Raw genomic sequence first — 25,000 nt, 5'->3', positions numbered from 1 at the left:
TGCCTCGTTAGCGCAGTAGGTAGCGCGTCAGTCTCATAATCTGAAGGTCGTGAGTTTGATCCTCACACGGGGCACTATGCTTTAGATATTTTGTCTCCATCTTGACTAGACAGCCAGAACTGTATCTACTCAGTACTGGAGTTGAGCGCGGTTCGGCATCAGGCGGTCTTTAGCTTGACATGTCTTGGGAATAAGAGTCACACAGCTGAGGAGTTGTGGTCAGCTCTGCGGTCCGAGTTTAATAAATGGTTGTCTCCACTCAACCTGCAGCCTGGTAAGGCCGTGTGCGACAATGCTGCAAACCTGGGTGCGGCCCTTCGCCTGGGCAAGGTGACACACGTACCTTGTATGGCTCACGTGTTGAACCTTGTCGTGCAGCAATTTTTAACACAGTATCCCGGCCTAGATGGCCTTCTGAACAGGGCACGAAAACTGTCTGCTCACTTCCGCCGTTCAAGCGCCGCAGCTGAGCGACTTGCATCGCTCCAGAAGTCTTTCGGCCTGCCGGTTCATCGCCTGAAATGCGATGTGGCGACACGCTGGAATTCAACTCTCCACATGTTACAGCGACTGTGGCAGCACCGCCGTGCCCTGGTGCAATACGTCATGACGTATAGCCTGGGCCAACGAGATGCAGGGGTGGGGCAGATCACCCTGATGGAGTGGTCTCAGATCAAGGACCTATGCACCCTTCTGCACAGTTTCGACATGGCGACGAATATGTTTAGCGCTGACAATGCCATTATCAGCATGACGATTCCAGTCATTTACATGCTGGAACACACGCTAAACACTATTCGGAGTCAGGGGGTGGGACAACAGGAAGGGGATGAGCTACAGGAGGATTCATATGCGCAAGACACAACAACATCACCAAGGTCCAGACGTTCATCATCACCAAGGCGCCAGGCATGGGAGCATGGGGTACAGGGATCAACAAGGGCGCATGGTAGCAGGCGAGATGTTGAGGAAGGTGCAGGAGGACATGAAGAAATGGAGGACGAACTGTCCATGGACATGGAAGACTCAGCAGATGAGGGAGACCTTGGTCAAATTTCAGTTGAAAGAGGTTGGGGGGAGATGTCAGAGGAAGAAAGAACGGTTAGCACCTCTATGCCACAAACACAGCGTGGACTTGGTCCACATGGCTGCGCAAGACACATGAGTGCCTTCTTGTTGCACTACCTCCAACATGACCCTCGTATTGTCAAAATTAGAAGTGATGATGACTACTGGCTTGCCACACTATTAGATCCCCGGTACAAGTCCAAATTTTGTGACATAATTCCAGCCATAGAAAGGGACGCACGTATGCAGGAGTATCAGCAGAAGCTGTTACTCGATCTTAGATCTGCTTTTCCACCAAACAACCGTGCAGGTGCAGGGAGTGAATCTCCCAGTTGTAACTTGACAAACATGGGACGGTCTCGTCATCTTCAACAGTCTACACGTACCAGTAGGACCGTATCTGGTGCTGGTAACAGCAATTTTATGGAATCTTTTCATAATTTTTTTAGACCCTCCTTTGCAAGGCCACCAGAGACAACAAGTCTGACACATAGTCAACGGCTGGAGAGGATGATACAGGAGTATCTCCAAATGAACATCGATGCCATGACTGTGCAACTGGAGCCTTGCTCCTTTTGGGCTTCAAACCTAGAAAAATGGCCAGAGCTCGCAACTTACGCCTTGGAGATTTTGTCGTGTCCGGCTGCCAGCGTTGTCTCTGAACGTGTCTTCAGTGCTGCTGGGTGTGTGCTGACAGATAAGCGCACGCGTCTGTCCAGTGACAATGTGGACAGACTGACGTTCATCAAAATGAACAAGTCATGGATCCAGAAGGAATTTACAACCCCTGTGTCATCCTGGGGAGAGTAAATGCTTGTGGATTTTGAATGTGCTTGATGCAAATCTAGCTGTGAAGTGTACAACTAGGGCACAAGTGCTGCCACTGAATGGGTGGGTGTGTGTGGGGCACAATTTTTGGAAAAAAAGGGAGACTCCGCTTGGAGTAACCCTTGCTTACATTGTTTTTAAAAGAAGCCAAGATGAACAGAGCTGGGATCAGGAAAGACTTTGCTACCTACCCTGGTGTCATCCTGGGGACAGTTAATTATGGCGTATTTTGGAATGTGCTTGATGCAAATCTAGCTGTGAAGTGTACAACTAGGGCACAAGTGCTGCCACTGAATGGGTGGGTGTGTGGGGCCCAATTTTTGGAAAAAAAGGGAGACTCCGCTTGGAGTAACCCTTGCTTACATTGTTTTTAAAAGAAGCCAAGATGAACAAGTCATGGGTCAGCAAAGACTTTGCTACCTACCCCGGTGTCATCCTGGGGATGGATAAGAATGGCGTATTTTTGAATGTGCTTGATGCAAATGTAGCTGTGAAGTGTACAACTAGGGCACAACTGCTGCCACTGAATGGGTGGGTGTGTGGGGCCCAATTTTTGGAAAAAAAGGGAGACTCCGCTTGGAGTAACCCTTGCTTGATGTGTTTTTAAAAGAAGCCAAGATGAACAGAGCTGGGATCAGGAAAGACTTTGCTACCTACCCCGGTGTCATCCTGGGGACGGATAAGAATGGCGTATTTTTGAATGTGCTTGATGCAAATGTAGCTGTGAAGTGTACAACTGGGGCACAACTGCTGCCACTGAATGGGTGGGTGTGTGGGGCCCAATTTTTGGAAAAAAAGGGAGACTCCGCTTGGAGTAACCCTTGCTTGATGTGTTTTTAAAAGAAGCCAAGATGAACAGAGCTGGGATCAGGAAAGACTTTGCTACCTACCCCGGTGTCATCCTGGGGACGGATAAGAATGACGTATTTTTGAATGTGCTTGATGCAAATCTAGCTGTGAAGTGTACAACTGGGGCACAACTGCTGCCACTGAATGGGTGGGTGTGTGGGGCCCAATTTTTGGAAAAAAGGGAGACTCCGCTTGGAGTAACCCTTGCTTACATTGTTTTTAAAAGAAGCCAAGATGAACAAGTCATGGGTCAGCAAAGACTTTGCTACCTACCCCGGTGTCATCCTGGGGATGGATAAGAATGGCGTATTTTTGAATGTGCTTGATGCAAATGTAGCTGTGAAGTGTACAACTAGGGCACAACTGCTGCCACTGAATGGGTGGGTGTGTGGGGCCCAATTTTTGGAAAAAAAGGGAGACTCCGCTTGGAGTAACCCTTGCTTGATGTGTTTTTAAAAGAAGCCAAGATGAACAGAGCTGGGATCAGGAAAGACTTTGCTACCTACCCCGGTGTCATCCTGGGAACGGATAAGAATTTCGTATTTTTGAATGTGCTTGATGCAAATGTAGCTGTGAAGAGTACAACTGGGGCACAACTGCTGCCACTGAATGGGTGGGTGTGTGGGGCCCAATTTTTGGAAAAAAAGGGAGACTCCGCTTGGAGTAACCCTTGCTTGATGTGTTTTTAAAAGAAGCCAAGGTGAACAGAGCTGGGATCAGGAAAGACTTTGCTACCTACCCCGGTGTCATCCTGGGGACGGATAAGAATGGCGTATTTTTGAATGTGCTTGATGCAAATGTAGCTGTGAAGTGTACAACTAGGGCACAACTGCTGCCACTGAAGGGGTGGGTGTGTGTGGGGCCCAATTTTTGGAAAAAAGGGAGACTCCGCTTGGAGTAACCCTTGCTTACATTGTTTTTAAAAGAAGCCAAGATGAACAGAGCTGGGATCAGGAAAGACTTTGCTACCTACCCTGGTGTCATCCTGGGGACGGTTAATTATGGCGTATTTTGGAATGTGCTTGATGCAAATCTAGCTGTGAAGTGTACAACTAGGGCACAAGTGCTGCCACTGAATGGGTGGGTGTGTGGGGCCCAATTTTTGGAAAAAAAGGGAGACTCCGCTTGGAGTAACCCTTGCTTACATTGTTTTTAAAAGAAGCCAAGATGAACAAGTCATGGGTCAGCAAAGACTTTGCTACCTACCCCGGTGTCATCCTGGGGACGGATAAGAATGACGTATTTTTGAATGTGCTTGATGCAAATCTAGCTGTGAAGTGTACAACTGGGGCACAACTGCTGCCACTGAATGGGTGGGTGTGTGGGGCCCAATTTTTGGAAAAAAAGGGAGACTCCGCTTGGAGTAACCCTTGCTTGATGTGTTTTTAAAAGAAGCCAAGATGAACAGAGCTGGGATCAGGAAAGACTTTGCTACCTACCCCGGTGTCATCCTGGGGACGGATAAGAATGGCGTATTTTTGAATGTGCTTGATGCAAATGTAGCTGTGAAGTGTACAACTAGGGCACAACTGCTGCCACTGAAGGGGTGGGTGTGTGTGGGGCCCAATTTTTGGAAAAAAGGGAGACTCCGCTTGGAGTAACCCTTGCTTACATTGTTTTTAAAAGAAGCCAAGATGAACAAGTCATGGGTCAGCAAAGACTTTGCTACCTACCCCGGTGTCATCCTGGGGATGGATAAGAATGGCGTATTTTTGAATGTGCTTGATGCAAATGTAGCTGTGAAGTGTACAACTAGGGCACAACTTCTGCCACTGAATGGGTGGGTGTGTGGGGCCCAATTTTTGGAAAAAAGGGAGACTCCGCTTGGAGTAACCCTTGCTTACATTGTTTTTAAAACAAGCCAAGATGAACAAGTCATGGGTCAGCAAAGACTTTGCTACCTACCCCGGTGTCATCCTGGGGATGGATAAGAATGGCGTATTTTTGAATGTGCTTGATGCAAATCTAGCTGTGAAGTGTACAACTGGGGCACAACTGCTGCCACTGAATGGGTGGGTGTGTGGGGCCCAATTTTTGGAAAAAAGGGAGACTCCGCTTGGAGTAACCCTTGCTTACATTGTTTTTAAAAGAAGCCAAGATGAACAAGTCATGCGTCAGCAAAGACTTTGCTACCTACCCCGGTGTCATCCTGGGGATGGATAAGAATGGCGTATTTTTGAATGTGCTTGATGCAAATGTAGCTGTGAAGTGTACAACTAGGGCACAACTGCTGCCACTGAAGGGGTGGGTGTGTGTGGGGCCCAATTTTTGGAAAAAAGGGAGACTCCGCTTGGAGTAACCCTTGCTTGATGTGTTTTTAAAAGAAGCCAAAATGAACAGAGCTGGGATCAGGAAAGACTTAGCTACCTACCCTGGTGTCATCCTGGGGACGGTTAATTATGGCGTATTTTTCAATGTGCTTGATGCAAATCTAGCTGTGAAGTGTGCAACTGGGGCACAAGTGCTACCACTGAAGGGGTGGGTGTGTGTGTGGCCCAATTTTTGGAAAAAAGGGAGACTCCGCTTGGAGTCACCTTGCGGTGTTTTACATGATTTTAGAAGGGCGTGCCATGCCTATATCTGTGTGTCCTCCTCTTTTTCCTTGTCCAGCTGTTTTGTTTTCGCATGAGTATATGTCCTTGTCACTTTCCAATGTGTTTGAGTTGTTTGTCACCTTTAGGACACCTTTGAGGGTGTTTTCTAGGTGTTTTTCTGTGTTTGTGATTGCCTGCCATTGTTTCCTATGCAGTTCGAGTTCGGTTCGTCGAACGTTCGACGAACCGAACTCGAACGGGAGGTCCGTTCGGCGAACCAACCTCGAGCCGAACCGCGACCGGTTCGCTCATCTCTACTCAGTACCAAAAAACGTCAGATATAAAGGAAGGGGGTTTTGGATCCTTTGAAACCAAATAGTTAAAAGTCAAAAGTAAAAATGATTTGTGATATGAATTCAAATGGAGTATTGAGCAAAAGAATGGAATGAATGTCCAAAATCTATTGTGGTCAGCATTTTTTGCTGCAAAGAGCAAATCCAAGCTAGACTGACTGTATGCATGGCTTGTGTCGACCTTTCAATGCGTGAATTATTACAGAAAAAGTGGCAATCCCATAGCAGGAATCGAACCAGTAAACTAAGAATACTGGTTGCTTGGTCAAATGGGATAACCCAAAGGGTCACAGAAAAAATGAGAGGCGTTAAAAGAAAAAAAAAAAAAAAAAAAAAAAAAAAAAAAAAAAAAAAAAAAAAAAAGAGTGTTGCTTTGAATAAATTTTTTTTTCCTTTCAACAGTTTAAACTTGACTCATTTGAACAGTAGTTAGGAGCTAGTGGCTTATTCTGATGGTTATGAGGTTTTCCCTCAGATAGGGTACAGTTCACTCTTTTCTTTGACTAGGGAGCTTGAGAACTTTGCCATTCAGTTGTTAAATTCTACAGATTAGAATGGAAATTGGAGGCCAAAGGACAGGCCATACGAGTTGTTGAGTTCCTCGACATTTTGAAGTAAAAAAAATAGTTGAGAATAGTTTGAGCTATGAAACCTATAAATGTGTTGTGCTAGAGTTAGAAATGAAGTGCCAAGACCCTAACGTTTTGCAATTTTGGCTGCAAAGTGCAAATTTTACCTGAATGCTTTTTTATGCAAACAACAGTGTCTGCCTTTGAATTTCAGAGATAGTACAGAAAAAGCAGCATTCCCATACCGGGAGTCGAACCCGGGCCGCCTGGGTGAAAACCAGGAATCCTAACCGCTAGACCATATGGGAAGAGTTGTTCTCTCAAGACGTTCTCAATGTGAAAAAAGAAGAACTTAATTGCTTTAAGTAAGTTTGGCACATCCTTGCTAGAAGCTTGCCTCGTTAGCGCAGTAGGTAGCGCGTCAGTCTCATAATCTGAAGGTCGTGAGTTCGATCCTCACACGGGGCACTATGCTTTAGATATTTTGTCTCCATCTTGACTAGACAGCCAGAACTGTATCTACTCAGTACCAAAAAACGTCAGATATAAAGGAAGGGGGTTTTGGATCCTTTGAAACCAAATAGTTAAAAGTCAAAAGTAAAAATGATTTGTGATATGAATTCAAATGGAGTATTGAGCAAAAGAATGGAATGAATGTCCAAAATCTATTGTGGTCAGCATTTTTTGCTGCAAAGAGCAAATCCAAGCTAGACTGACTGTATGCATGGCTTGTGTCGACCTTTCAATGCGTGAATTATTACAGAAAAAGTGGCAATCCCATAGCAGGAATCGAACCAGTAAACTAAGAATACTGGTTGCTTGGTCAAATGGGATAACCCAAAGGGTCACAGAAAAAATGAGAGGCGTTAAAAAAAAAAAAAAAAAAGTGTTGCTTTGATTAAATTTTTTTTTCCTTTCAACAGTTTAAACTTGACTCATTTGAACAGTAGTTAGGAGCTAGTGGCTTATTCTGATGGTTATGAGGTTTTCCCTCAGATAGGGTACAGTTCACTCTTTTCTTTGACTAGGGAGCTTGAGAACTTTGCCATTCAGTTGTTAAATTCTACAGATTAGAATGGAAATTGGAGGCCAAAGGACAGGCCATACGAGTTGTTGAGTTCCTCGACATTTTGAAGTAAAAAAAAATAGTTGAGAATAGTTTGAGCTATGAAACCTATAAATGTGTTGTGCTAGAGTTAGAAATGAAGTGCCAAGACCCTAACGTTTTGCAATTTTGGCTGCAAAGTGCAAATTTTACCTGAATGCTTTTTTATGCAAACAACAGTGTCTGCCTTTGAATTTCAGAGATAGTACAGAAAACGCAGCATTCCCATACCGGGAGTCGAACCCGGGCCGCCTGGGTGAAAACCAGGAATCCTAACCGCTAGACCATATGGGAAGAGGTGTTCTCTCAAGACGTTCTCAATGTGAAAAAAGAAGAACTTAATTGCTTTGAGTAAGTAAGTTTGGCACATCCTTGCTAGAAGCTTGCCTCGTTAGCGCAGTAGGTAGCGCGTCAGTCTCATAATCTGAAGGTCGTGAGTTCGATCCTCACACGGGGCACTATGCTTTAGATATTTTGTCTCCATCTTGACTAGACAGCCAGAACTGTATCTACTCAGTACCAAAAAACGTCAGATATAAAGGAAGGGGGTTTTGGATCCTTTGAAACCAAATAGTTAAAAGTCAAAAGTAAAAATGATTTGTGATATGAATTCAAATGGAGTATTGAGCAAAAGAATGGAATGAATGTCCAAAATCTATTGTGGTCAGCATTTTTTGCTGCAAAGAGCAAATCCAAGCTAGACTGACTGTATGCATGGCTTGTGTCGACCTTTCAATGCATGAATTATTACAGAAAAAGTGGCAATCCCACAGCAGGAATCGAACCAGTAAACTAAGAATACTGGTTGCTTGGTCAAATGGGATAACCCAAAGGGTCACAGAAAAAATGAGAGACGTTAAAAGAAAAAAAAAAAAAAAAAAAAAAGAGTGTTGCTTTGATTAAATTTTTTTTTCCTTTCAACAGTTTAAACTTGACTCATTTGAACAGTAGTTAGGAGCTAGTGGCTTATTCTGATGGTTATGAGGTTTTCCCTCAGATAGGGTACAGTTCACTCTTTTCTTTGACTAGGGAGCTTGAGAACTTTGCCATTCAGTTGTTAAATTCTACAGATTAGAATGGAAATTGGAGGCCAAAGGACAGGCCATACGAGTTGTTGAGTTCCTCGACATTTTGAAGTAAAAAAAAATAGTTGAGAATAGTTTGAGCTATGAAACCTATAAATGTGTTGTGCTAGAGTTAGAAATGAAGTGCCAAGACCCTAACGTTTTGCAATTTTGGCTGCAAAGTGCAAATTTTACCTGAATGCTTTTTTATGCAAACAACAGTGTCTGCCTTTGAATTTCAGAGATAGTACAGAAAAAGCAGCATTCCCATACCGGGAGTCGAACCCGGGCCGCCTGGGTGAAAACCAGGAATCCTAACCGCTAGACCATATGGGAAGAGTTGTTCTCTCAAGACGTTCTCAATGTGAAAAAAGAAGAACTTAATTGCTTTAAGTAAGTTTGGCACATCCTTGCTAGAAGCTTGCCTCGTTAGCGCAGTAGGTAGCGCGTCAGTCTCATAATCTGAAGGTCGTGAGTTCGATCCTCACACGGGGCACTATGCTTTAGATATTTTGTCTCCATCTTGACTAGACAGCCAGAACTGTATCTACTCAGTACCAAAAAACGTCAGATATAAAGGAAGGGGGTTTTGGATCCTTTGAAACCAAATAGTTAAAAGTCAAAAGTAAAAATGATTTGTGATATGAATTCAAATGGAGTATTGAGCAAAAGAATGGAATGAATGTCCAAAATCTATTGTGGTCAGCATTTTTTGCTGCAAAGAGCAAATCCAAGCTAGACTGACTGTATGCATGGCTTGTGTCGACCTTTCAATGCGTGAATTATTACAGAAAAAGTGGCAATCCCATAGCAGGAATCGAACCAGTAAACTAAGAATACTGGTTGCTTGGTCAAATGGGATAACCCAAAGGGTCACAGAAAAAATGAGAGGCGTTAAAAAAAAAAAAAAAAGTGTTGCTTTGATTAAATTTTTTTTTCCTTTCAACAGTTTAAACTTGACTCATTTGAACAGTAGTTAGGAGCTAGTGGCTTATTCTGATCGTTATGAGGTTTTCCCTCAGATAGGGTACAGTTCACTCTTTTCTTTGACTAGGGAGCTTGAGAACTTTGCCATTCAGTTGTTAAATTCTACAGATTAGAATGGAAATTGGAGGCCAAAGGACAGGCCATACGAGTTGTTGAGTTCCTCGACATTTTGAAGTAAAAAAAATAGTTGAGAATAGTTTGAGCTATGAAACCTATAAATGTGTTGTGCTAGAGTTAGAAATGAAGTGCCAAGACCCTAACGTTTTGCAATTTTGGCTGCAAAGTGCAAATTTTACCTGAATGCTTTTTTATGCAAACAACAGTGTCTGCCTTTGAATTTCAGAGATAGTACAGAAAAAGCAGCATTCCCATACCAGGAGTCGAACCCGGGCCGCCTGGGTGAAAACCAGGAATCCTAACCGCTAGACCATATGGGAAGAGTTGTTCTCTCAAGACGTTCTCAATGTGAAAAAAGAAGAACTTAATTGCTTTGAGTAAGTAAGTTTGGCACATCCTTGCTAGAAGCTTGCCTCGTTAGCGCAGTAGGTAGCGCGTCAGTCTCATAATCTGAAGGTCGTGAGTTCGATCCTCACACGGGGCACTATGCTTTAGATATTTTGTCTCCATCTTGACTAGACAGCCAGAACTGTATCTACTCAGTACCAAAAAACGTCAGATATAAAGGAAGGGGGTTTTGGATCCTTTGAAACCAAATAGTTAAAAGTCAAAAGTAAAAATGATTTGTGATATGAATTCAAATGGAGTATTGAGCAAAAGAATGGAATGAATGACCAAACTCTATTGTGGTCAGCATTTTTTGCTGCAAAGAGCAAATCCAAGCTAGACTGACTGTATGCATGGCTTGTGTCGACCTTTCAATGCGTGAATTATTACAGAAAAAGTGGCAATCCCATAGCAGGAATCGAACCAGTAAACTAAGAATACTGGTTGCTTGGTCAAATGGGATAACCCAAAGGGTCACAGAAAAAATGAGAGGCGTTAAAAAAAAAAAAAAAGTGTTGCTTTGATTAAATTTTTTTTTCCTTTCAACAGTTTAAACTTGACTCATTTGAACAGTAGTTAGGAGCTAGTGGCTTATTCTGATGGTTATGAGGTTTTCCCTCAGATAGGGTACAGTTCACTCTTTTCTTTGACTAGGGAGCTTGAGAACTTTGCCATTCAGTTGTTAAATTCTACAGATTAGAATGGAAATTGGAGGCCAAAGGACAGGCCATACGAGTTGTTGAGTTCCTCGACATTTTGAAGTAAAAAAAAATAGTTGAGAATAGTTTGAGCTATGAAACCTATAAATGTGTTGTGCTAGAGTTAGAAATGAAGTGCCAAGACCCTAACGTTTTGCAATTTTGGCTGCAAAGTGCAAATTTTACCTGAATGCTTTTTTATGCAAACAACAGTGTCTGCCTTTGAATTTCAGAGATAGTACAGAAAAAGCAGCATTCCCATACCGGGAGTCGAACCCGGGCCGCCTGGGTGAAAACCAGGAATCCTAACCGCTAGACCATATGGGAAGAGTTGTTCTCTCAAGACGTTCTCAATGTGAAAAAAGAAGAACTTAATTGCTTTAAGTAAGTTTGGCACATCCTTGCTAGAAGCTTGCCTCGTTAGCGCAGTAGGTAGCGCGTCAGTTTCATAATCTGAAGGTCGTGAGTTCGATCCTCACACGGAGCACTATGCTTTAGATATTTTGTCTCCATCTTGACTAGACAGCCAGAACTGTATCTACTCAGTACCAAAAAACGTCAGATATAAAGGAAGGGGGTTTTGGATCCTTTGAAACCAAATAGTTAAAAGTCAAAAGTAAAAATGATTTGTGATATGAATTCAAATGGAGTATTGAGCAAAAGAATGGAATGAATGTCCAAAATCTATTGTGGTCAGCATTTTTTGCTGCAAAGAGCAAATCCAAGCTAGACTGACTGTATGCATGGCTTGTGTCGACCTTTCAATGCGTGAATTATTACAGAAAAAGTGGCAATCCCATAGCAGGAATCGAACCAGTAAACTAAGAATACTGGTTGCTTGGTCAAATGGGATAACCCAAAGGGTCACAGAAAAAATGAGAGGCGTTAAAAAAAAAAAAAAAAGTGTTGCTTTGATTAAATTTTTTTTTCCTTTCAACAGTTTAAACTTGACTCATTTGAACAGTAGTTAGGAGCTAGTGGCTTATTCTGATGGTTATGAGGTTTTCCCTCAGATAGGGTACAGTTCACTCTTTTCTTTGACTAGGGAGCTTGAGAACTTTGCCATTCAGTTGTTAAATTCTACAGATTAGAATGGAAATTGGAGGCCAAAGGACAGGCCATACGAGTTGTTGAGTTCCTCGACATTTTGAAGTAAAAAAAATAGTTGAGAATAGTTTGAGCTATGAAACCTATAAATGTGTTGTGCTAGAGTTAGAAATGAAGTGCCAAGACCCTAACGTTTTGCAATTTTGGCTGCAAAGTGCAAATTTTACCTGAATGCTTTTTTATGCAAACAACAGTGTCTGCCTTTGAATTTCAGAGATAGTACAGAAAAAGCAGCATTCCCATACCAGGAGTCGAACCCGGGCCGCCTGGGTGAAAACCAGGAATCCTAACCGCTAGACCATATGGGAAGAGTTGTTCTCTCAAGACGTTCTCAATGTGAAAAAAGAAGAACTTAATTGCTTTGAGTAAGTAAGTTTGGCACATCCTTGCTAGAAGCTTGCCTCGTTAGCGCAGTAGGTAGCGCGTCAGTCTCATAATCTGAAGGTCGTGAGTTCGATCCTCACACGGGGCACTATGCTTTAGATATTTTGTCTCCATCTTGACTAGACAGCCAGAACTGTATCTACTCAGTACCAAAAAACGTCAGATATAAAGGAAGGGGGTTTTGGATCCTTTGAAACCAAATAGTTAAAAGTCAAAAGTAAAAATGATTTGTGATATGAATTCAAATGGAGTATTGAGCAAAAGAATGGAATGAATGTCCAAAATCTATTGTGGTCAGCATTTTTTGCTGCAAAGAGCAAATCCAAGCTAGACTGACTGTATGCATGGCTTGTGTCGACCTTTCAATGCGTGAATTATTACAGAAAAAGTGGCAATCCCATAGCAGGAATCGAACCAGTAAACTAAGAATACTGGTTGCTTGGTCAAATGGGATAACCCAAAGGGTCACAGAAAAAATGAGAGGCGTTAAAAAAAAAAAAAAAGTGTTGCTTTGATTAAATTTTTTTTTCCTTTCAACAGTTTAAACTTGACTCATTTGAACAGTAGTTAGGAGCTAGTGGCTTATTCTGATGGTTATGAGGTTTTCCCTCAGATAGGGTACAGTTCACTCTTTTCTTTGACTAGGGAGCTTGAGAACTTTGCCATTCAGTTGTTAAATTCTACAGATTAGAATGGAAATTGGAGGCCAAAGGACAGGCCATACGAGTTGTTGAGTTCCTCGACATTTTGAAGTAAAAAAAAATAGTTGAGAATAGTTTGAGCTATGAAACCTATAAATGTGTTGTGCTAGAGTTAGAAATTAAGTGCCAAGACCCTAACGTTTTGCAATTTTGGCTGCAAAGTGCAAATTTTACCTGAATGCTTTTTTATGCAAACAACAGTGTCTGCCTTTGAATTTCAGAGATAGTACAGAAAAAGCAGCATTTCCATACCGGGAGTCGAACCCGGACCGCCTGGGTGAAAACCAGGAATCCTAACCGCTAGACCATATGGGAAGAGTTGTTCTCTCAAGACGTTCTCAATGTGAAAAAAGAAGAACTTAATTGCTTTGAGTAAGTAAGTTTGGCTCATCCTTGCTAGAAGCTTGCCTCGTTAGCGCAGTAGGTAGTGCGTCAGTCTCATAATCTGAAGGTCGTGAGTTCGATCCTCACACGGGGCACTATGCTTTAGATATTTTGTCTCCATCTTGACTAGACAGCCAGAACTGTATCTACTCAGTACCAAAAAACGTCAGATATAAAGGAAGGGGGTTTTGGATCCTTTGAAACCAAATAGTTAAAAGTCAAAAGTAAAAATGATTTGTGATATGAATTCAAATGGAGTATTGAGCAAAAGAATGGAATGAATGTCCAAAATCTATTGTGGTCAGCATTTTTTGCTGCAAAGAGCAAATCCAAGCTAGACTGACTGTATGCATGGCTTGTGTCGACCTTTCAATGCGTGAATTATTACAGAAAAAGTGGCAATCCCACAGCAGGAATCGAACCAGTAAACTAAGAATACTGGTTGCTTGGTCAAATGGGATAACCCAAAGGGTCACAGAAAAAATGAGAGGCGTTAAAAGAAAAAAAAAAAAAAAAAAAAAAGAGTGTTGCTTTGATTAAATTTTTTTTTCCTTTCAACAGTTTAAACTTGACTCATTTGAACAGTAGTTAGGAGCTAGTGGCTTATTCTGATGGTTATGAGGTTTTCCCTCAGATAGGGTACAGTTCACTCTTTTCTTTGACTAGGGAGCTTGAGAACTTTGCCATTCAGTTGTTAAATTCTACAGATTAGAATGGAAATTGGAGGCCAAAGGACAGGCCATACGAGTTGTTGAGTTCCTCGACATTTTGAAGTAAAAAAAAATAGTTGAGAATAGTTTGAGCTATGAAACCTATAAATGTGTTGTGCTAGAGTTAGAAATTAAGTGCCAAGACCCTAACGTTTTGCAATTTTGGCTGCAAAGTGCAAATTTTACCTGAATGCTTTTTTATGCAAACAACAGTGTCTGCCTTTGAATTTCAGAGATAGTACAGAAAAAGCAGCATTTCCATACCGGGAATCGAACCCGGGCCGCCTGGGTGAAAACCAGGAATCCTAACCGCTAGACCATATGGGAAGAGTTGTTCTCTCAAGACGTTCTCAATGTGAAAAAAGAAGAACTTAATTGCTTTGAGTAAGTAAGTTTGGCACATCCTTGCTAGAAGCTTGCCTCGTTAGCGCAGTAGGTAGCGCGTCAGTCTCATAATCTGAAGGTCGTGAGTTCGATCCTCACACGGGGCACTATGCTTTAGATATTTTGTCTCCATCTTGACTAGACAGCCAGAACTGTATCTACTCAGTACCAAAAAACGTCAGATATAAAGGAAGGGGGTTTTGGATCCTTTGAAACCAAATAGTTAAAAGTCAAAAGTAAAAATGATTTGTGATATGAATTCAAATGGAGTATTGAGCAAAAGAATGGAATGAATGTCCAAAATCTATTGTGGTCAGCATTTTTTGCTGCAAAGAGCAAATCCAAGCTAGACTGACTGTATGCATGGCTTGTGTCGACCTTTCAATGCGTGAATTATTACAGAAAAAGTGGCAATCCCATAGCAGGAATCGAACCAGTAAACTAAGAATACTGGTTGCTTGGTCAAATGGGATAACCCAAAGGGTCACAGAAAAAATGAGAGGCGTTAAAAAAAAAAAAAAAAAAAAAAGTTTTGCCTTGATTAAATTTTTTTTTCCTTTCAACAGTTTAAACTTGACTCATTTGAACAGTAGTTAGGAGCTAGTGGCTTATTCTGATGGTTATGAGGTTTTCCCTCAGATAGGGTACAGTTCACTCTTTTCTTTGACTAGGGAGCTTGAGAACTTTGCCATTCAGTTGTTAAATTCTACAGATTAGAATGGAAATTGGAGGCCAAAGGACAGGCCATACGAGTTGTTGAGTTCCTCGACATTTTGAAGTAAAAAAAAATAGTTGAGAATAGTTTGAGCTATGAAACCTATAAATGTGTTGTGCTAGAGTTAGAAATGAAGTGCCAAGACCCTAACGTTTTGCAATTTTGGCTGCAAAGTGCAAATTTTACCTGAATGCTTTTTTATGCAAACAACAGTGTCTGCCTTTGAATTTCAGAGATAGTACAGAAAAAGCAGCATTCCCATACCGGGAGTCGAACCCGGGCCGCCTGGGTGAAAACCAGGAATCCTAACCGCTAGACCATATGGGAAGAGTTGTTCTCTCAAGACGTTCTCAATGTGAAAAAAGAAGAACTTAATTGCTTTGAGTAAGTAAGTTTGGCACATCCTTGCTAGAAGCTTGCCTCGTTAGCGCAGTAGGTAGCGCGTCAGTCTCATAATCTGAAGGTCGTGAGTTCGATCCTCACACGGGGCACTATGCTTTAGATATTTTGTCTCCATCTTGACTAGACAGCCAGAACTGTATCCACTCAGTACCAAAAAACGTCAGATATAAAGGAAGGGGGTTTTGGATCCTTTGAAACCAAATAGTTAAAAGTCAAAAGTAAAAATGATTTGTGATATGAATTCAAATGGAGTATTGAGCAAAAGAATGGAATGAATGTCCAAAATCTATTGTGGTCAGCATTTTTTGCTGCAAAGAGCAAATCCAAGCTAGACTGACTGTATGCATGGCTTGTGTCGACCTTTCAATGCGTGAATTATTACAGAAAAAGTGGCAATCCCATAGCAGGAATCGAACCAGTAAACTAAGAATACTGGTTGCTTGGTCAAATGGGATAACCCAAAGGGTCACAGAAAAAATGAGAGGCGTTAAAAAAAAAAAAAAAAAAAAAAAGTGTTGCCTTGATTAAATTTTTTTTTCCTTTCAACAGTTTAAACTTGACTCATTTGAACAGTAGTTAGGAGCTAGTGGCTTATTCTGATGGTTATGAGGTTTTCCCTCAGATAGGGTACAGTTCACTCCTTTTCTTTGACTAGGGAGCTTGAGAACTTTGCCATTCAGTTGTTAAATTCTACAGATTAGAATGGAAATTGGAGGCCAAAGGACAGGCCATACGAGTTGTTGAGTTCCTCGACATTTTGAAGTAAAAAAGGATAGTTGAGAATAGTTTGAGCTATGAAACCTATAAATGTGTTGTGCTAGAGTAAGAAATGAAGTGCCAAGACCCTAACGTTTTGCAATTTTGGCTGCAAAGTGCAAATTTTACCTGAATGCTTTTTTATGCAAACAACAGTGTCTGCCTTTGAATGTCAGAGATAGTACAGAAAAAGCAGCATTCCCATACCGGGAGTCGAACCCGGGCCGCCTGGGTGAAAACCAGGAATCCTAACCGCTAGACCATATGGGAAGAGTTGTTCTCTCAAGACGTTCTCAATGTGAAAAAAGAAGAACTTAATTGCTTTGAGTAAGTAAGTTTGGCACATCCTTGCTAGAAGCTTGCCTCGTTAGCGCAGTAGGTAGCGCGTCAGTCTCATAATCTGAAGGTCGTGAGTTCGATCCTCACACGGGGCACTATGCTTTAGATATTTTGTCTCCATCTTGACTAGACAGCCAGAACTGTATCCACTCAGTACCAAAAAACGTCAGATATAAAGGAAGGGGGTTTTGGATCCTTTGAAACCAAATAGTTAAAAGTCAAAAGTAAAAATGATTTGTGATATGAATTCAAATGGAGTATTGAGCAAAAGAATGGAATGAATGTCCAAAATCTATTGTGGTCAGCATTTTTTGCTGCAAAGAGCAAATCCAAGCTAGACTGACTGTATGCATGGCTTGTGTCGACCTTTCAATGCGTGAATTATTACAGAAAAAGTGGCAATCCCATAGCAGGAATCGAACCAGTAAACTAAGAATACTGGTTGCTTGGTCAAATGGGATAACCCAAAGGGTCACAGAAAAAATTAGAGGCGTAAAAAAAAAAAAAAAAAAAAAAAAGAGTGTTGCTTTGATTAAATTTTTTTTTCCTTTCAACAGTTTAAACTTGACTCATTTGAACAGTAGTTAGGAGCTAGTGGCTTATTCTGATGGTTATGAGGTTTTCCCTCAGATAGGGTACAGTTCACTCCTTTTCTTTGACTAGGGAGCTTGAGAACTTTGCCATTCAGTTCTTAAATTCTACAGATTAGAATGGAAATTGGAGGCCAAAGGACAGGCCATACGAGTTGTTGAGTTCCTCGACATTTTGAAGTAAAAAAAATAGTTGAGAATAGTTTGAGCTATGAAACCTATAAATGTGTTGTGCTAGAGTTAGAAATGAAGTGCCAAGACCCTAACGTTTTGCAATTTTGGCTGCAAAGTGCAAATTTTACCTGAATGCTTTTTTATGCAAACAACAGTGTCTGCCTTTGAATTTCAGAGATAGTACAGAAAAAGCAGCATTCCCATACCAGGAGTCGAACCCGGGCCGCCTGGGTGAAAACCAGGAATCCTAACCGCTAGACCATATGGGAAGAGTTGTTCTCTCAAGACGTTCTCAATGTGAAAAAAGAAGAACTTAATTGCTTTGAGTAAGTAAGTTTGGCACATCCTTGCTAGAAGCTTGCCTCGTTAGCGCAGTAGGTAGCGCGTCAGTCTCATAATCTGAAGGTCGTGAGTTCGATCCTCACACGGGGCACTATGCTTTAGATATTTTGTCTCCATCTTGACTAGACAGCCAGAACTGTATCTACTCAGTACCAAAAAACGTCAGATATAAAGGAAGGGGGTTTTGGATCCTTTGAAACCAAATAGTTAAAAGTCAAAAGTAAAAATGATTTGTGATATGAATTCAAATGGAGTATTGAGCAAAAGAATGGAATGAATGACCAAACTCTATTGTGGTCAGCATTTTTTGCTGCAAAGAGCAAATCCAAGCTAGACTGACTGTATGCATGGCTTGTGTCGACCTTTCAATGCGTGAATTATTACAGAAAAAGTGGCAATCCCATAGCAGGAATCGAACCAGTAAACTAAGAATACTGGTTGCTTGGTCAAATGGGATAACCCAAAGGGTCACAGAAAAAATGAGAGGCGTTAAAAAAAAAAAAAAAGTGTTGCTTTGATTAAATTTTTTTTTCCTTTCAACAGTTTAAACTTGACTCATTTGAACAGTAGTTAGGAGCTAGTGGCTTATTCTGATGGTTATGAGGTTTTCCCTCAGATAGGGTACAGTTCACTCTTTTCTTTGACTAGGGAGCTTGAGAACTTTGCCATTCAGTTGTTAAATTCTACAGATTAGAATGGAAATTGGAGGCCAAAGGACAGGCCATACGAGTTGTTGAGTTCCTCGACATTTTGAAGTAAAAAAAAATAGTTGAGAATAGTTTGAGCTATGAAACCTATAAATGTGTTGTGCTAGAGTTAGAAATGAAGTGCCAAGACCCTAACGTTTTGCAATTTTGGCTGCAAAGTGCAAATTTTACCTGAATGCTTTTTTATGCAAACAACAGTGTCTGCCTTTGAATTTCAGAGATAGTACAGAAAAAGCAGCATTCCCATACCGGGAGTCGAACCCGGGCCGCCTGGGTGAAAACCAGGAATCCTAACCGCTAGACCATATGGGAAGAGTTGTTCTCTCAAGACGTTCTCAATGTGAAAAAAGAAGAACTTAATTGCTTTAAGTAAGTTTGGCACATCCTTGCTAGAAGCTTGCCTCGTTAGCGCAGTAGGTAGCGCGTCAGTCTCATAATCTGAAGGTCGTGAGTTCGATCCTCACACGGAGCACTATGCTTTAGATATTTTGTCTCCATCTTGACTAGACAGCCAGAACTGTATCTACTCAGTACCAAAAAACGTCAGATATAAAGGAAGGGGGTTTTGGATCCTTTGAAACCAAATAGTTAAAAGTCAAAAGTAAAAATGATTTGTGATATGAATTCAAATGGAGTATTGAGCAAAAGAATGGAATGAATGTCCAAAATCTATTGTGGTCAGCATTTTTTGCTGCAAAGAGCAAATCCAAGCTAGACTGACTGTATGCATGGCTTGTGTCGACCTTTCAATGCGTGAATTATTACAGAAAAAGTGGCAATCCCATAGCAGGAATCGAACCAGTAAACTAAGAATACTGGTTGCTTGGTCAAATGGGATAACCCAAAGGGTCACAGAAAAAATGAGAGGCGTTAAAAAAAAAAAAAAAAGTGTTGCTTTGATTAAATTTTTTTTTCCTTTCAACAGTTTAAACTTGACTCATTTGAACAGTAGTTAGGAGCTAGTGGCTTATTCTGATGGTTATGAGGTTTTCCCTCAGATAGGGTACAGTTCACTCTTTTCTTTGACTAGGGAGCTTGAGAACTTTGCCATTCAGTTGTTAAATTCTACAGATTAGAATGGAAATTGGAGGCCAAAGGACAGGCCATACGAGTTGTTGAGTTCCTCGACATTTTGAAGTAAAAAAAATAGTTGAGAATAGTTTGAGCTATGAAACCTATAAATGTGTTGTGCTAGAGTTAGAAATGAAGTGCCAAGACCCTAACGTTTTGCAATTTTGGCTGCAAAGTGAAAATTTTACCTGAATGCTTTTTTATGCAAACAACAGTGTCTGCCTTTGAATTTCAGAGATAGTACAGAAAAAGCAGCATTCCCATACCAGGAGTCGAACCCGGGCCGCCTGGGTGAAAACCAGGAATCCTAACCGCTAGACCATATGGGAAGAGTTGTTCTCTCAAGACGTTCTCAATGTGAAAAAAGAAGAACTTAATTGCTTTGAGTAAGTAAGTTTGGCACATCCTTGCTAGAAGCTTGCCTCGTTAGCGCAGTAGGTAGCGCGTCAGTCTCATAATCTGAAGGTCGTGAGTTCGATCCTCACACGGGGCACTATGCTTTAGATATTTTGTCTCCATCTTGACTAGACAGCCAGAACTGTATCTACTCAGTACCAAAAAACGTCAGATATAAAGGAAGGGGGTTTTGGATCCTTTGAAACCAAATAGTTAAAAGTCAAAAGTAAAAATGATTTGTGATATGAATTCAAATGGAGTATTGAGCAAAAGAATGGAATGAATGTCCAAAATCTATTGTGGTCAGCATTTTTTGCTGCAAAGAGCAAATCCAAGCTAGACTGACTGTATGCATGGCTTGTGTCGACCTTTCAATGCGTGAATTATTACAGAAAAAGTGGCAATCCCATAGCAGGAATCGAACCAGTAAACTAAGAATACTGGTTGCTTGGTCAAATGGGATAACCCAAAGGGTCACAGAAAAAATGAGAGGCGTTAAAAAAAAAAAAAAAAGTGTTGCTTTGATTAAATTTTTTTTTCCTTTCAACAGTTTAAACTTGACTCATTTGAACAGTAGTTAGGAGCTAGTGGCTTATTCTGATGGTTATGAGGTTTTCCCTCAGATAGGGTACAGTTCACTCTTTTCTTTGACTAGGGAGCTTGAGAACTTTGCCATTCAGTTGTTAAATTCTACAGATTAGAATGGAAATTGGAGGCCAAAGGACAGGCCATACGAGTTGTTGAGTTCCTCGACATTTTGAAGTAAAAAAAATAGTTGAGAATAGTTTGAGCTATGAAACCTATAAATGTGTTGTGCTAGAGTTAGAAATGAAGTGCCAAGACCCTAACGTTTTGCAATTTTGGCTGCAAAGTGCAAATTTTACCTGAATGCTTTTTTATGCAAACAACAGTGTCTGCCTTTGAATTTCAGAGATAGTACAGAAAAAGCAGCATTCCCATACCAGGAGTCGAACCCGGGCCGCCTGGGTGAAAACCAGGAATCCTAACCGCTAGACCATATGGGAAGAGTTGTTCTCTCAAGACGTTCTCAATGTGAAAAAAGAAGAACTTAATTGCTTTGAGTAAGTAAGTTTGGCACATCCTTGCTAGAAGCTTGCCTCGTTAGCGCAGTAGGTAGCGCGTCAGTCTCATAATCTGAAGGTCGTGAGTTCGATCCTCACACGGGGCACTATGCTTTAGATATTTTGTCTCCATCTTGACTAGACAGCCAGAACTGTATCTACTCAGTACCAAAAAACGTCAGATATAAAGGAAGGGGGTTTTGGATCCTTTGAAACCAAATAGTTAAAAGTCAAAAGTAAAAATGATTTGTGATATGAATTCAAATGGAGTATTGAGCAAAAGAATGGAATGAATGTCCAAAATCTATTGTGGTCAGCATTTTTTGCTGCAAAGAGCAAATCCAAGCTAGACTGACTGTATGCATGGCTTGTGTCGACCTTTCAATGCGTGAATTATTACAGAAAAAGTGGCAATCCCATAGCAGGAATCGAACCAGTAAACTAAGAATACTGGTTGCTTGGTCAAATGGGATAACCCAAAGGGTCACAGAAAAAATGAGAGGCGTTAAAAAAAAAAAAAAAGTGTTGCTTTGATTAAATTTTTTTTTCCTTTCAACAGTTTAAACTTGACTCATTTGAACAGTAGTTAGGAGCTAGTGGCTTATTCTGATGGTTATGAGGTTTTCCCTCAGATAGGGTACAGTTCACTCTTTTCTTTGACTAGGGAGCTTGAGAACTTTGCCATTCAGTTGTTAAATTCTACAGATTAGAATGGAAATTGGAGGCCAAAGGACAGGCCATACGAGTTGTTGAGTTCCTCGACATTTTGAAGTAAAAAAAAATAGTTGAGAATAGTTTGAGCTATGAAACCTATAAATGTGTTGTGCTAGAGTTAGAAATTAAGTGCCAAGACCCTAACGTTTTGCAATTTTGGCTGCAAAGTGCAAATTTTACCTGAATGCTTTTTTATGCAAACAACAGTGTCTGCCTTTGAATTTCAGAGATAGTACAGAAAAAGCAGCATTTCCATACCGGGAGTCGAACCCGGACCGCCTGGGTGAAAACCAGGAATCCTAACCGCTAGACCATATGGGAAGAGTTGTTCTCTCAAGACGTTCTCAATGTGAAAAAAGAAGAACTTAATTGCTTTGAGTAAGTAAGTTTGGCTCATCCTTGCTAGAAGCTTGCCTCGTTAGCGCAGTAGGTAGTGCGTCAGTCTCATAATCTGAAGGTCGTGAGTTCGATCCTCACACGGGGCACTATGCTTTAGATATTTTGTCTCCATCTTGACTAGACAGCCAGAACTGTATCTACTCAGTACCAAAAAACGTCAGATATAAAGGAAGGGGGTTTTGGATCCTTTGAAACCAAATAGTTAAAAGTCAAAAGTAAAAATGATTTGTGATATGAATTCAAATGGAGTATTGAGCAAAAGAATGGAATGAATGTCCAAAATCTATTGTGGTCAGCATTTTTTGCTGCAAAGAGCAAATCCAAGCTAGACTGACTGTATGCATGGCTTGTGTCGACCTTTCAATGCGTGAATTATTACAGAAAAAGTGGCAATCCCACAGCAGGAATCGAACCAGTAAACTAAGAATACTGGTTGCTTGGTCAAATGGGATAACCCAAAGGGTCACAGAAAAAATGAGAGGCGTTAAAAGAAAAAAAAAAAAAAAAAAAAAAAAGAGTGTTGCTTTGATTAAATTTTTTTTTCCTTTCAACAGTTTAAACTTGACTCATTTGAACAGTAGTTAGGAGCTAGTGGCTTATTCTGATGGTTATGAGGTTTTCCCTCAGATAGGGTACAGTTCACTCTTTTCTTTGACTAGGGAGCTTGAGAACTTTGCCATTCAGTTGTTAAATTCTACAGATTAGAATGGAAATTGGAGGCCAAAGGACAGGCCATACGAGTTGTTGAGTTCCTCGACATTTTGAAGTAAAAAAAAATAGTTGAGAATAGTTTGAGCTATGAAACCTATAAATGTGTTGTGCTAGAGTTAGAAATTAAGTGCCAAGACCCTAACGTTTTGCAATTTTGGCTGCAAAGTGCAAATTTTACCTGAATGCTTTTTTATGCAAACAACAGTGTCTGCCTTTGAATTTCAGAGATAGTACAGAAAAAGCAGCATTTCCATACCGGGAATCGAACCCGGGCCGCCTGGGTGAAAACCAGGAATCCTAACCGCTAGACCATATGGGAAGAGTTGTTCTCTCAAGACGTTCTCAATGTGAAAAAAGAAGAACTTAATTGCTTTGAGTAAGTAAGTTTGGCACATCCTTGCTAGAAGCTTGCCTCGTTAGCGCAGTAGGTAGTGCGTCAGTCTCATAATCTGAAGGTCGTGAGTTCGATCCTCACACGGGGCACTATGCTTTAGATATTTTGTCTCCATCTTGACTAGACAGCCAGAACTGTATCTACTCAGTACCAAAAAACGTCAGATATAAAGGAAGGGGGTTTTGGATCCTTTGAAACCAAATAGTTAAAAGTCAAAAGTAAAAATGATTTGTGATATGAATTCAAATGGAGTATTGAGCAAAAGAATGGAATGAATGTCCAAAATCTATTGTGGTCAGCATTTTTTGCTGCAAAGAGCAAATCCAAGCTAGACTGACTGTATGCATGGCTTGTGTCGACCTTTCAATGCGTGAATTATTACAGAAAAAGTGGCAATCCCATAGCAGGAATCGAACCAGTAAACTAAGAATACTGGTTGCTTGGTCAAATGGGATAACCCAAAGGGTCACAGAAAAAATGAGAGGCGTTAAAAAAAAAAAAAAAAAAAAAAGTTTTGCCTTGATTAAATTTTTTTTTCCTTTCAACAGTTTAAACTTGACTCATTTGAACAGTAGTTAGGAGCTAGTGGCTTATTCTGATGGTTATGAGGTTTTCCCTCAGATAGGGTACAGTTCACTCTTTTCTTTGACTAGGGAGCTTGAGAACTTTGCCATTCAGTTGTTAAATTCTACAGATTAGAATGGAAATTGGAGGCCAAAGGACAGGCCATACGAGTTGTTGAGTTCCTCGACATTTTGAAGTAAAAAAAAATAGTTGAGAATAGTTTGAGCTATGAAACCTATAAATGTGTTGTGCTAGAGTTAGAAATGAAGTGCCAAGACCCTAACGTTTTGCAATTTTGGCTGCAAAGTGCAAATTTTACCTGAATGCTTTTTTATGCAAACAACAGTGTCTGCCTTTGAATTTCAGAGATAGTACAGAAAAAGCAGCATTCCCATACCGGGAGTCGAACCCGGGCCGCCTGGGTGAAAACCAGGAATCCTAACCGCTAGACCATATGGGAAGAGTTGTTCTCTCAAGACGTTCTCAATGTGAAAAAAGAAGAACTTAATTGCTTTGAGTAAGTAAGTTTGGCACATCCTTGCTAGAAGCTTGCCTCGTTAGCGCAGTAGGTAGCGCGTCAGTCTCATAATCTGAAGGTCGTGAGTTCGATCCTCACACGGGGCACTATGCTTTAGATATTTTGTCTCCATCTTGACTAGACAGCCAGAACTGTATCCACTCAGTACCAAAAAACGTCAGATATAAAGGAAGGGGGTTTTGGATCCTTTGAAACCAAATAGTTAAAAGTCAAAAGTAAAAATGATTTGTGATATGAATTCAAATGGAGTATTGAGCAAAAGAATGGAATGAATGTCCAAAATCTATTGTGGTCAGCATTTTTTGCTGCAAAGAGCAAATCCAAGCTAGACTGACTGTATGCATGGCTTGTGTCGACCTTTCAATGCGTGAATTATTACAGAAAAAGTGGCAATCCCATAGCAGGAATCGAACCAGTAAACTAAGAATACTGGTTGCTTGGTCAAATGGGATAACCCAAAGGGTCACAGAAAAAATGAGAGGCGTTAAAAAAAAAAAAAAAAAAAAAAAGTGTTGCCTTGATTAAATTTTTTTTTCCTTTCAACAGTTTAAACTTGACTCATTTGAACAGTAGTTAGGAGCTAGTGGCTTATTCTGATGGTTATGAGGTTTTCCCTCAGATAGGGTACAGTTCACTCCTTTTCTTTGACTAGGGAGCTTGAGAACTTTGCCATTCAGTTGTTAAATTCTACAGATTAGAATGGAAATTGGAGGCCAAAGGACAGGCCATACGAGTTGTTGAGTTCCTCGACATTTTGAAGTAAAAAAGGATAATTGAGAATAGTTTGAGCTATGAAACCTATAAATGTGTTGTGCTAGAGTAAGAAATGAAGTGCCAAGACCCTAACGTTTTGCAATTTTGGCTGCAAAGTGCAAAT

At 40.8% G+C, this 25,000-nt stretch overlaps 19 non-coding genes across 19 annotated transcripts; 11 read left to right on the top strand and 8 right to left on the bottom strand.

Moving 5' to 3' along the window:
- Positions 1–6,437: 6,437 nt before the first annotated feature.
- Positions 6,438–6,509, bottom strand: TRNAE-UUC (transfer RNA glutamic acid (anticodon UUC)). Its single transcript has one exon. It is a non-coding gene; the product is annotated as a tRNA-Glu (tRNA).
- A 1,019-nt stretch (positions 6,510–7,528) lies between these two features.
- On the bottom strand, positions 7,529–7,600 carry TRNAE-UUC (transfer RNA glutamic acid (anticodon UUC)). The gene has a single exon. It is a non-coding gene; the product is annotated as a tRNA-Glu (tRNA).
- A 91-nt stretch (positions 7,601–7,691) lies between these two features.
- On the top strand, positions 7,692–7,764 carry TRNAM-CAU (transfer RNA methionine (anticodon CAU)). The gene has a single exon. It is a non-coding gene; the product is annotated as a tRNA-Met (tRNA).
- An 870-nt stretch (positions 7,765–8,634) lies between these two features.
- TRNAE-UUC (transfer RNA glutamic acid (anticodon UUC)) lies at positions 8,635–8,706 on the bottom strand. The gene has a single exon. It is a non-coding gene; the product is annotated as a tRNA-Glu (tRNA).
- An 87-nt stretch (positions 8,707–8,793) lies between these two features.
- On the top strand, positions 8,794–8,866 carry TRNAM-CAU (transfer RNA methionine (anticodon CAU)). Its single transcript has one exon. It is a non-coding gene; the product is annotated as a tRNA-Met (tRNA).
- Positions 8,867–9,885: 1,019 nt separating this feature from the next.
- TRNAM-CAU (transfer RNA methionine (anticodon CAU)) lies at positions 9,886–9,958 on the top strand. Its single transcript has one exon. It is a non-coding gene; the product is annotated as a tRNA-Met (tRNA).
- Positions 9,959–10,814: 856 nt separating this feature from the next.
- Positions 10,815–10,886, bottom strand: TRNAE-UUC (transfer RNA glutamic acid (anticodon UUC)). Its single transcript has one exon. It is a non-coding gene; the product is annotated as a tRNA-Glu (tRNA).
- A 1,179-nt stretch (positions 10,887–12,065) lies between these two features.
- Positions 12,066–12,138, top strand: TRNAM-CAU (transfer RNA methionine (anticodon CAU)). The gene has a single exon. It is a non-coding gene; the product is annotated as a tRNA-Met (tRNA).
- Positions 12,139–14,263: 2,125 nt separating this feature from the next.
- On the top strand, positions 14,264–14,336 carry TRNAM-CAU (transfer RNA methionine (anticodon CAU)). Its single transcript has one exon. It is a non-coding gene; the product is annotated as a tRNA-Met (tRNA).
- Positions 14,337–15,199: 863 nt separating this feature from the next.
- TRNAE-UUC (transfer RNA glutamic acid (anticodon UUC)) lies at positions 15,200–15,271 on the bottom strand. Its single transcript has one exon. It is a non-coding gene; the product is annotated as a tRNA-Glu (tRNA).
- Positions 15,272–15,362: 91 nt separating this feature from the next.
- On the top strand, positions 15,363–15,435 carry TRNAM-CAU (transfer RNA methionine (anticodon CAU)). The gene has a single exon. It is a non-coding gene; the product is annotated as a tRNA-Met (tRNA).
- An 865-nt stretch (positions 15,436–16,300) lies between these two features.
- On the bottom strand, positions 16,301–16,372 carry TRNAE-UUC (transfer RNA glutamic acid (anticodon UUC)). Its single transcript has one exon. It is a non-coding gene; the product is annotated as a tRNA-Glu (tRNA).
- A 91-nt stretch (positions 16,373–16,463) lies between these two features.
- TRNAM-CAU (transfer RNA methionine (anticodon CAU)) lies at positions 16,464–16,536 on the top strand. Its single transcript has one exon. It is a non-coding gene; the product is annotated as a tRNA-Met (tRNA).
- A 1,029-nt stretch (positions 16,537–17,565) lies between these two features.
- TRNAM-CAU (transfer RNA methionine (anticodon CAU)) lies at positions 17,566–17,638 on the top strand. The gene has a single exon. It is a non-coding gene; the product is annotated as a tRNA-Met (tRNA).
- An 856-nt stretch (positions 17,639–18,494) lies between these two features.
- On the bottom strand, positions 18,495–18,566 carry TRNAE-UUC (transfer RNA glutamic acid (anticodon UUC)). The gene has a single exon. It is a non-coding gene; the product is annotated as a tRNA-Glu (tRNA).
- A 1,179-nt stretch (positions 18,567–19,745) lies between these two features.
- Positions 19,746–19,818, top strand: TRNAM-CAU (transfer RNA methionine (anticodon CAU)). Its single transcript has one exon. It is a non-coding gene; the product is annotated as a tRNA-Met (tRNA).
- Positions 19,819–20,837: 1,019 nt separating this feature from the next.
- Positions 20,838–20,910, top strand: TRNAM-CAU (transfer RNA methionine (anticodon CAU)). Its single transcript has one exon. It is a non-coding gene; the product is annotated as a tRNA-Met (tRNA).
- A 3,063-nt stretch (positions 20,911–23,973) lies between these two features.
- TRNAE-UUC (transfer RNA glutamic acid (anticodon UUC)) lies at positions 23,974–24,045 on the bottom strand. The gene has a single exon. It is a non-coding gene; the product is annotated as a tRNA-Glu (tRNA).
- Positions 24,046–24,136: 91 nt separating this feature from the next.
- On the top strand, positions 24,137–24,209 carry TRNAM-CAU (transfer RNA methionine (anticodon CAU)). Its single transcript has one exon. It is a non-coding gene; the product is annotated as a tRNA-Met (tRNA).
- Positions 24,210–25,000: the final 791 nt, after the last annotated feature.

The sequence above is a fragment of the Anomaloglossus baeobatrachus genome, chromosome 4 (genome assembly GCF_048569485.1).
Source record: "Anomaloglossus baeobatrachus isolate aAnoBae1 chromosome 4, aAnoBae1.hap1, whole genome shotgun sequence".
NCBI classification, from domain to species: domain Eukaryota; kingdom Metazoa; phylum Chordata; class Amphibia; order Anura; family Aromobatidae; genus Anomaloglossus; species Anomaloglossus baeobatrachus.
The sequence above is the reverse complement of the archived record's forward strand: the minus strand, read 5'-3'. Positions and strand labels throughout refer to the sequence as shown.